The following is an 11,163-nucleotide window of genomic DNA, read 5'->3' on the forward strand; positions in this document are numbered from 1 at the left end:
TATATATTTTTAAATTCATGAGAACCTGACATTTTCCCAAATACTGTAATACGTACTAGAGCAGAATCTGTAAATTAATCAAACCTCTTCCTCCTTTGGGTAAAAGGACAGACCTTTTCAGCAAGAGTGCCTTCAAGGAGACCAATTTAATTAATTAATGGCTATGTATTTTTTTCAAAGGTCAGTACTATAGTCTCCTTATACAGAGAATATATTATCGAGTGCAGCTGAAAACTTGGGCCTTTTAGCATAGGATCAATAAACACAATACTGAAAGCCAGGCTCATTTTCTAATTGTGGCTTCAGTAGGAAAGTTCAGAAATGAGTTAAAATGTACCACCGACCCCATCAGCAATGATAACCAAATCTTCTTGTTACACTAAAAAAGCACTGCCTTTTTCCCTTAATTCTAAGGAAAAAATTATGACTAAGGAAAATTATGAATAAAACCTTAGATTAAAATTATTTTAAAAGGTAAATGTTACCTTAATTATGGTATCTTTGTATTGTTTAAAAATTTTTTTTCAGCCATATGGGCTTTCATAAGAAGCCATTCTTAATTTTCAGAAGAGAGTTTTATGACACATGGGAATTCCAGAGGTTTCTCCAGAACAATATTAAGAAACCTATTATTTATAGAATGAAGAGATTCTGAATTTTTCAGTGGAGTATGTCTTCTTAACAAAATACACAGTGGAGGGTAAAAAAGAAAAGTCAAAACCAATACTATTCCTTCAACAATACTGGTAGAAAAGTAAACTGGTACAGCCTTTACAGAAGGCAGTTTGGTAATATATGTGTGTACACACACACACACACACACACACACACACACACGCTGCTTGACCCAGCAGTTTCCCTCAGAAATGTGACCTAAGGAAATAATTCAAAATGTGTGCAAATATCTTCCTACTAGAAGTTCTGTGCAATACTATTTATAATAAAAAATTTGAAACAATCTAAGAACCTATAGGAAGACAATATGTAAATAAATAAAAGTACATCATAAAGTATATGATGTTCTGCCATTAAAAGGATAATGCAGGGGCGCCTGCCTGGGTGGCTCAGTCAAGTTGAGTCCAACTTGATTTCGGCTCAAGTCATGATCCTACAGTTTTGGGATCAAAACCCGCATGGGGTTCCACGCTGAGTGTGGAGCCTGCTTGGGATTCTCTCTTTCTCCCCGCACCTCTGCTCCTCTCCCCTGCTGACACTTTCTACCTCTCTCTCCTTCTCTTAAAAAAAGAAAAAAAAAAAAAAAGGATAATATAGATCTAACATGGGGTCATCTCCAAATTATATTATGGAGTTTTAAAAGGTTAAGATAATGGGGCATTTGGGTGGCTCAGTCAGTTAAGTGTCTGACTCGGCTCAGGTCATGATCTAGCAGTTCATGAATCAAGCCCCAAATCGGGCTCTGTACTGACAGCTCAGAGCCTGGAACCTACTTCAGATTCTGTGTTTCCCTCTCTCTCTGACCCTCCCCCACTCCCACTGTCTCTCTTTCTCTCAAAAACTAACCCCCCAGAACAAAACCAACCACACAGACCAGTTTTAGGAGCTCACTATGGTGATAATCTAGCTGTAACTATACTCATTGAGTCCTTTCTCAAGTAATATGGACGTTTATCACAAAGCACAAAGTTTTACTGTCCTTCTTAGTAACTCCTCATAGAGAGCAGTTCTAAATTTCCTTCTTTGTGATGTACCAATATGGATCACAGCTTCCCTGCACCTCCTTTTTTTTTCTTTTTCTGGGGCATGGAGTGAAAGGCAATTGCACTTGGTGACACTTCCCAGTGACATGAGTTCTCAGTTTTCCCATCAAAGATTATTCCAGTGAAACCAAAAGAATGGCAAAGTAAGAAAACCGAACCACAGTTCCTTGATCTATGGAAACTTGAAGACCTCCTGAGTCTAACATAAAATTTTTCCTAGAACTCCAAATATTTAGATGCAAGATCCAAATAACTCAATTCCCAGTCTTTTAGTATCCAAGGGGCACAAACTTTTATTTACAAGACTTATTTTGACCCTGTAAATAAAATTTGGTATTGTATTAACAATTCTCTGAACCCATACTCCATGAACAAAACAAGAAAAATACTCACACTGATGGATAAAAACACATTTTGCACAATGCTCTAAAATCAACTTTCATTTACTTCCCTCCTTATAAAGGACTGGCTCAATTATAGAGAAAAACCCAGACACAAATCAATCTAATGAATAAGAATTGACTATGTGTCCATTTAGCAATTGAAAGTTTATTTTAGTATTTGAAACTCTGTGGTTCTTCAAACTAGAAACCTCATGAACATAGTCTGACATTGATTTTTATTAACAAATGCAACTAATACCATTTCATCCTTCATTAGGATTGCTTTAAAACTCTTTTGACTGTCATTTGTTCAGCACTGTTGAAGCATTATCTATATGGGAAAGAGAAAAGTATACTTCCCTAACAATATCAGTCATTCAATCACCAAATACAGTTTAATTCAATGGTAAATACATCATTTGGAACAAACATTTTAACCACAGGTGAAAAATGAAAAACAAACCTTCTACCATCTTAGTACTGACAGATAATCCTTATTACCAAGGAAAGGGAAAATAATCCATCTCCAACCTATTTTACTTGAACTCTTCCATTAGTACAATAAATGAACTAATGGCAAATCAAGGTACTCTCCATAAGATACTTTTCCTCAACAAATCAAATGCAAAGACAAGCTTAAGAACAGGGAACACAGAATGGAAGGAGAGAAGGAAGACACCTTCTCCCCTAAGCAATATTTTAGTTCAGAATCAGATCCATTAATCTAATTGGAAGCACTGGCAAGGATTTTCCATCAGCTATATCAGCTACCTTCTATCATTCATTATGATGTACTGCTTCAGCACATAAAGTTGCCAGAACACAAATATTTTGGAATTATCTCAGGCAAGGAGTAAAAACACAAGCAAAAAATTTAAAACCTACTGTGCTCAATAGCTGATCATTTTCAGAATTTATAGATGAATATATTGTTGGCAGTAAGGATATTCTGTCTGTATTTTGTTTCACTGTTCAGTTTAATGGAAGTATAATGGAAATATAAGAATCTGATAGCATTTATTAGTATCTGTTTAGCAATTAAAGAAGTTTAATCAAAGATTTAAGAACATCAATAAAGTAGGGGCACCCAGGTGGCTCAGTGAGTTAAGCATCCGACTCTTGATTTCAGCTTGGGTCATGATCTCACAGTTTGTGAGTTTGAGCCCTGCATCAGGCTCTGCACTGACAGTGTCGTCTCCTTAGGATTCTCTCTTTCTCCATCTCTTTCTGCCCCTCCCCATTCCCCATCTCTCTTACTCTCAAAATAAACAAGCTTAAAAAAAAAAAAAAAAAGAACACCAATGAAGTAGTGAAAGGAACAAAATCAAAAGATGTTAATCTACCAGAAAAAGAGTTGGCTGTGTGTTTACTGTGACCTTAAGCTTACTACTAAATTTTAAAAATTTAAGAATTTTATGAGAAGAAAAAGGGGAAAGAAAAAGATACTTTGAGTGCTATTGCCATCTTCTTTATTATATCCTTTAAAAATACTCATAATTAGGGTGCCTGGGTGGCTCAGTCAGTTGAGCCTCCAACTCTTGGTCTGGCTCAGGTCTTAATCTCACAGTTCGTGAGTTCAAACCCCACATTGGGCTCTGCAGTCATGGCGCAGAGCCTGCTTGGGATTCTCTCTCTCTCCCTCTCTCTCTCTGCCCCTCACGCAAGCACACTCTCTCTCCTCTCTCAAAAACCAAAAAAAACAAAAAACAAAAAACAAAAACCCTCTTAATTTTGTGCCCAAAATTTTTTAAGTGTGCTTATTCTTTTTTTATTTCTTTTACTGATACAGTCTCAATGTTAGAATGTCTAAGAGCTATCTTTGGCCCTTTTCCTCTTCTGAATCTGTATCTCTCCCTTGGTGATCTTATCTAGTCCCAAGGACTTAAACACATGTGTAATTTGTAATTCCAGCTCAATCTTTTCTAACTCCAAACTCCTACATCTAACTGCATTCTTGACTAAGATATCTAGCAGGCATCTCAAACTCAGCATGTTCAAAACTGAATCCCTAATTTGCCACCCCTTCTCTAACCCGTCCAACACAGTCTTCCCCATTTAAGTCGATGGCAACTCCATCTTTCAAGCTACTTAAGTCAAAATCTTTGCAGCCACCCTTGATTTCCCCCTTTCATTCACACCCCACCACTTGTAATGAAATCCTATTGTTTCAATCTTCCAAATATATCCAGAAACTGATCATATCTCACCATCTGTTCCGAGCTGCCATTATATCTTACCTAGATTATTGCAAGCTTCCTAACAAATCTCCCTGTACCTCTAAATTTAGTCTTCATACAACTGCCAAATTTATCTTTTTAAAAGTAAGTCAGGGGTCTGTGTTGTGTTCAAACCTGCAATGCCTCCCCATCTCCCTTAGAGTTAAAACCAAAGCCCTTTCAAAAATACAAGGCCTTTCTGACCTCCTGTAACCCTTCTGCCCTGTTATTCTTCCCCCTTGTTCACTCTCCCAGTCTCCTAAAGGTTCCTTTAAGTCACTAGAAAACCATCATGGCCCCACTGAAGGCCTTTGCTCTTCCTGTTCTCCTAGCCCAAAAGGCATTTATGTCAAGTGTCTACTTGGCTAACTCCCCTAACTTCTCTCAAGTCTCTATTCAAAAATCACTTCTGAGTGAGGCCTACTCTGTCCATGCTATTTGAATTGCAACCAGAGCCCCCCCCTACACACACACACACACACACACACACACACACACACACACACGGAACTTACCTTTGGTGACCTCATCTCACCTAACAAAGACTGCAGAAAAAAAAAAGCCAAAAACTAGAATTACAGGGAATATTCCCATGAGAAAATGGAGTAAGGGATTAGCTAGAACCTTTTGTCAAGACCCTACTTGACAAAGTTTCAAGTTTAGGGACTTGAAAAGATAACTCCATATACAAAGGATGAAGAAAAGAGGTCAGTTACCAAAAAAGAATCTGTATATACTCAGAGGTTCTATCTGAGTCATAAACATACAGCTGCTACACACTAATGTGAGAGTGTCATGGGGGGAAAACAAAACACAATTTAAAGCATAGCAAAGCATTTCCTTACCTACACATGGCAACAGAGAAATAGCAAGAAAATATACCCTAATTCCAGGCATATGCAAATATATTAAATAATAATTTCTGATCCATATACCCTTAACAGTTTGTCTCTAAGATCCTTACCTGAGACTTGATGCTTAGTTTAAAATTTTTTTAAAAAAAAGAATCTCATCATTTAAATCCGATTAGCCAACATCTGACTTCCTGAATTCACAGTTTCAGTTTTCAAAAAAGATACCTAAAGGGCACCCAGGTGGCTCAGTTGCTTAAGCGTCAGACTTCAGCTCAGGTCATGATCTCACGGACCATGGGTTCGAGCCCCACGTCAGGCTCAGTGCCCTCATGACAGCTCAGAGCCTGGAGCCTTCTTTGGATTCTGTGTCTCCCTCTCATCCCCTCTCCCGCTCCTGCTTTCTCTCTCTCTCAAAAAATAAACATTAAAAAAAAAAAAAAGACACCTAAAAACAATCAGTTTAGCATAAAGTGACAAACAAAAACTTACATTTATTTTTTTTTAACTTGTTTTATTTTTCATTTTTTTAAGTTTACATCCAAATTAGTTAGCATATAGTTTAACAATGATTTCAGGAGCAGATTCCTTAGTGCCCCTTACCCATTTAGCCCATCCCCCCCCCCCCACACCCCCTCCAGTAACCCTCAGTTTGTTCTCCATATTTATGAGTCTCTTCTGGAAAAACTTACATTTCAATGGGGAAATGAAAAATCAATAATTTATTTAATCATGTACTGAGCACCTAATGTTATATAGGCCCATGATAGGAGCAGATGTGGCCTCAAGTATGGTGACTGTGCTTAAAATAAATATCAAATACATGAGAATTTTTTCTTTTCAGTAAATTTATCAAATATATTGACCACACTGGCTACATATTCTGGAAGTTTCCCATTTCAAAAAATGTGCAGCGAGCATCTATTATGTGCATGGCACTGTACAAGGTGCTAAGAATAATAGGTTATATGTATTGTTTCCTATGTATCCCAGATATTGTACATTATCTTATCAACCTACCAACTTTATAGTTAAATACATCCCTGTTTTATTTTTAATGTGTATTTATTTACTTTTTTTTTTAAGTGTTTATTTTTGAGACAGAGAGAAACAGAGCATGAATGAGGGAGGGTCAGAGAGAGAGGGAGGCACAGAATCCAAAGCAGGCTCCAGGCTTTGAGCTGTCAGCACAGTGTCCGATGCGGGGCTCAAACCCACGGACCGTGAGATCATGACCTGAGCCGAAGTCGGACACTTAACCGACTGAGCCACCCAGGTGCCCCGTGTATTTATTTTTTAAAGAGAGAGAGACACAGAGCACGAGTGGGGGAGGGGCAGAAAGAGAGAGGAGACACAGAATCTGAAGCAGCCTCCGGGCTCTGAGCTATCACACAGAGTCCATGCGGGGCTTGAACTCACGAACCTCAAGATCATGACCTGAGCTAAATTTGTATGCTCAACCGACTGAGCCACCCAGGTGCCCCTGTCCCTGTTTTAGAAATAATAATAAAGTAAGGCCCAGAAAATTTAAGGGACAGGGCACCTGGGCGGCTTAGTTGGTTGAGCGCCTGACCCCTGATCTTGGCTCAGGTCATGATTTCATGGTTCTTGGGATGGAACCCTGTTTCAGGGTCTGGGCTACCTGTGTGGAGCCTGCTTGGAATTCTCCCTTTCTCTTGAAATAGATAAATAAACTTTAAAAAAAAAAAAAAAAAAAAAAAAGAATGTTTAAGGGGCAACACAACAAGTGGCAGAACTGTGATGTAATCTCAGGTACTTTAGGATGTGTGGGTGGCTCAGTTGGCTGAGTGTCCCACTTCAGCTCAGGTCATGATCTCACAGTTCCTGATGGCTCTCTGCTAACAGAGCGGAGCCCTCGTCGGAGCTTCTCCGCCCCGTGTTCGCTTGCTCCCTCTCTCTCTCTCTCTTTCTCTCAAAAATAAATAAACATTTAATCTCAGGCACTTTAAACTCCAGAACGCATGCTCTTAACTACCATGCTAACCTGGTTCCCTCAAATAGCTTTAAGATTAGAGGGCAGAAAGATATGCTTAGAAATAATGTTAATACACCTGACCAGCCCTACCTCATCAGTGCCCAAAAATCTACCTGACAAAATAGCAAATTAAGTACTCATGGGTAAAGAGTTCACACATTTTATACTACAGAATGACTCCCAAATTTAATTAAAAAAAAAAATGGCTTGTATATGATTTGGGAAATGATAATTTTACAAGAAAAATAAAATGAATGAAATAATAGGTGATACAAGCAACTAATTTTCATCTTCTTTCAACTCTAAAAAAACTGCATAATAACTTCAATTCTAATTCTGTCCAACTCATCTCTTCCTAAACATGGGAACAAAATCAGATGACTTATAACACAGCACAAAACTAAATACACTTTAAGTATTTACAGAGAAACTGTATCTTACACACTCTTAGCACTTATGTAGAAAAGGCTTGCTTCTGCCAATAAAACTTCTTTTCGCACACTGGCTGCACAAAGCTTCCCAAGACAGACGGGCAGCCTGCAAGGCCTTCAAATCCTTTGTTCAAAAGGTGGCAAATGGGTCCTATTGACCATTAGAGTCAGCCAGGTTTCTGGGAAGCACTGACCCCAAAAAAGACATTATGTTTCTTCATCTTGCAAAGCCAGAGCAGACAAAAGAGCCAAAGCTAAAAAAAAAGATAAACCAAAGGAAGATTCGACTTAAACATTAAAATCCGTATCATACAAATTTGACACAAACAGCCCCTAGTTTTCAACATTGCTGTCACAATGTTAACCTACAAAAATGAAAAGACTGACCCCACTGTTTTTAAAATCTTAATCTATCACTCAACTAGGTAAAATCTCAGCAGTTGGTATGAACACAACTGCCAACCTCCTTTAAAAAAAAATGAGGGCTGTCTTCTCATGTAAAACAGGGAGCTAATGGAAGGAAATCATATTTAAACATCGACGACATTCCTAAATAGTAGCCAAGTTTCTTCTTAAAAAAAGAAGTAGGAATAACCAGGTGAATCTCAAGTTACTATTCAGTAAAACAGCAGTTTCATGAGCTTTGAGAATAATTTATATGACAAATTTTCAGAACTTGTTTTTGAATGCCAAATAATAATCCTAGTATCAATGATCCAAAATAAAAGTTAATTTTAAAATATAAAAAAGGATTACTTATGATCTCCTTGATCTACAATCATTTGATTTCAAAAGATCTCCAGGATTTAACAAGAAACATGCAAATGTCTTTTATAAATTAAAAAATTTACGTTTACTAATCACATGGTCTCTAAATCAAAATAAAATATCTTTAATAAAAATGAAGGGTACTGCTTACTAATCAGGAGAGATTCATAATTCAGAGATGTTCAAAGTACCACAAATACTTTAAAGCATAATGCACTGTAGTGACTGACTGTTCTCAAATCTTACATTATTTCATTTGCTCCACAACTTATTTTGTAAGAAACTTGAGTATATATAAACTTTTCCTTGAGTGCCTATTCTTTATTGATTACACCGACAGCAACAAGGAAACAAAACAAGGGCAACCCACTGTAACTCCAGACTGGCTACCAGAAGATGAGAATATGTGAGGATCTAATGGAAACAAGGCAGGGACTGCTGGAGTCCATGAATATTTCAGAAGAATAAATGAAAAGTGTGCCAGATGGGTTTGCTTACAGCTGGCTAACAACTAAATTTCTGACCAAAGCCAAATGCTTCCTTACATAATTTATCAAGCACTTTTCTGTTCCCCTCCACTACAACGCTTTTCATTCCTTTTTTTCTCATTTTCGTTTTCTTTTTTAAAGAGCAATACCATCATAACTTCTCTTTCAAATTAGGACTATTACATAAAATTTTTAAAAGAGAAAAGAAAGGAACACCTGTGTGCCATGAACTGCTGAGGCTGAAGCATAAATCCAGGTGTTACTACTGAAGCAGAAATGGACAAAGTGCTACAAAAGCTAACCACTTCTTTTTAAACAAAGTAGTTTAAAATAAACACTAATTGCCAAGGGTAAGCAACAGCAAAAACACAAATCAACTATGCATAGCCAGCAGAGGTGAAGGCCCATCCTTCCCAGAGCACACTGTTCCTGCCTAGCTCTCCAGACTCAACTTCCAATGTTGTACCATATATTCCAGACACAAAAGCAGCTGAGTGCACGTGTATTCTCAAGTTCTTTTAACAATAAAAATAATAAACATCACATCTGAGCACCCCTTATGTGCCTGGCACTATTCTAAGCATTTGACCAGCATATCCAAAGAGCAGTTAAGAGTACTATTACTATTAGGTAAAGAGAATTGAAGTAACTTGTCCACAGCAGTCTGGCTTCAGAGCCCAAGCTCAAACTCTGCAGTACTGCTTCTCTAAAATAGATCTGTATTATTTACTGCAAATACAAATTGCTTTAAAATCCTGCACACCACTACAGCTTTTGTATACTCTATTTAAAAATTGTTCCTAAAGTTTGTAGGTTCTAAATCAGAAGTTTAAGAGCCTTAACATTGCCCAAATCAGTGTGGTAGCTAGCCCCCAAGATGGCTCTCAACGACCTTGCCTCTGGTAACTCACAGTCTTGTGGAGTTCCCTCTCACAGTATACCAAGCAGGGGTGGTCTGTGTGACCAAAAGCATAAGGCAGAAATGATGGTATGCCACTTCTGAGATTAGGTTGTAAAAGATGTTGGCTTCCGTCACGGACCTCTCTCTGTCTCTGGGCACTTGCTCTGAAGGAAACCAGCAGCCATGCCATTAGGACATGCAGGCAGCCTATGGAGAGGCCCAAGTGGTGAGGAACAGAGAGGCCTGCCCACAATCACACAGGTTGTGACTCTGATGCTTCAGCCACACTTGGGCCAGGCCCTAGGAGGGCTGCAGCCCCTTCCAACAGCTTGACTGTAAACTTATAAGAGAAACCCTGAGCTGGAACCACCCAGCTAAGCTGCTTCTGGTTTCCTGACCCTCACAAAGTATGCAAGATAATAAACATCTGTTTTGAGCACTGTATGTTAGGATACTTTGTCCCATAGGAATAGTTAACTAACATAATCAAGTAGTTCTATTGACAAGCCTATTTATAATGAAGGTGTTAAGAGAAAGAGACTTTTTTTTAGAAATTTATTTATTTTGAGAGAGAGAGAGAGACAGCGTGTGCACATGAGCAGGGGAGGGGCAAGGGGGGGAGGGGCAAGGGGGGGAGGGGCAAGGGGGGGAGGGAGGAGGAAAGAATCCAAAGTAGGCTCCACGCTATCAGCACAGAGCCCGATCAAGGGCTCGAACTCATGAACTGTGAGATGATGACCTGAGCTGAAGCCAGACGCTTAACCCACTGAGCTGCCAAGGCACCCCCCCCCCAATAAAGTTTTTTTCTAAGTAAAACTTTTATTAATTCAACATGTGTATAACCTTCAACTACCTACTAAAAAGAAAAGAGTGTATCTATGGAGTCCTCTTACATTTATGTGGTTGAGCCCTCTTGACTAATTTATATGTCTTACTTATGTGGATGCCTTTAGTCAACTACATGTAGAAAACCTACTCTGGAAACAGATGGGCAGTCAACAAAATTTGTGATTCCCATGTAAAATGGCCCAAAGTTAATCCTGTTTTCATTTAGAATGTGATTTAAGTCAACATATAACAGGTTTACTATTATTCGTTTTAAGTATAAGTGCACTGCTTTCCATCAAATTAGGGAGGTGGGTTCTTTCACATAAGAGAATGGCTAAGTTCCTCTGTAATGAATAAGGAGCCTGGATTTGGGTGCAGAAGAACCTTCCTTCTGGTTCTAATTCTGCCACTAGCAATGTAAACTTATACAATTCATTTAACATCTCTGAACATGACTGCAAACTAGGGACTGTATCTGACTTGCTTTAAAAAAATTTTTTTAATGTTTATTTATTTTTGAGATAATGCAAGAGACAGATGTGTGCAAGCAGCGGAGGGGCAGACAGAGGGAGACACAGAATCT

General features: G+C 38.4%; 1 protein-coding gene across 6 annotated transcripts in view; it reads right to left on the reverse strand.

The window, feature by feature from the left end:
- DENND5B (DENN domain containing 5B) overlaps window positions 1-11,163 on the reverse strand; it is a 187,813-nt gene that overhangs the window by 157,677 nt on the left and 18,973 nt on the right. The gene's annotated exons all lie outside the window — the stretch shown is intronic.

This window comes from Panthera onca, chromosome B4 (assembly GCF_046562875.1).
Source record: "Panthera onca isolate mPanOnc1 chromosome B4, mPanOnc1 haplotype 2, whole genome shotgun sequence".
Classification (NCBI taxonomy): domain Eukaryota; kingdom Metazoa; phylum Chordata; class Mammalia; order Carnivora; family Felidae; genus Panthera; species Panthera onca.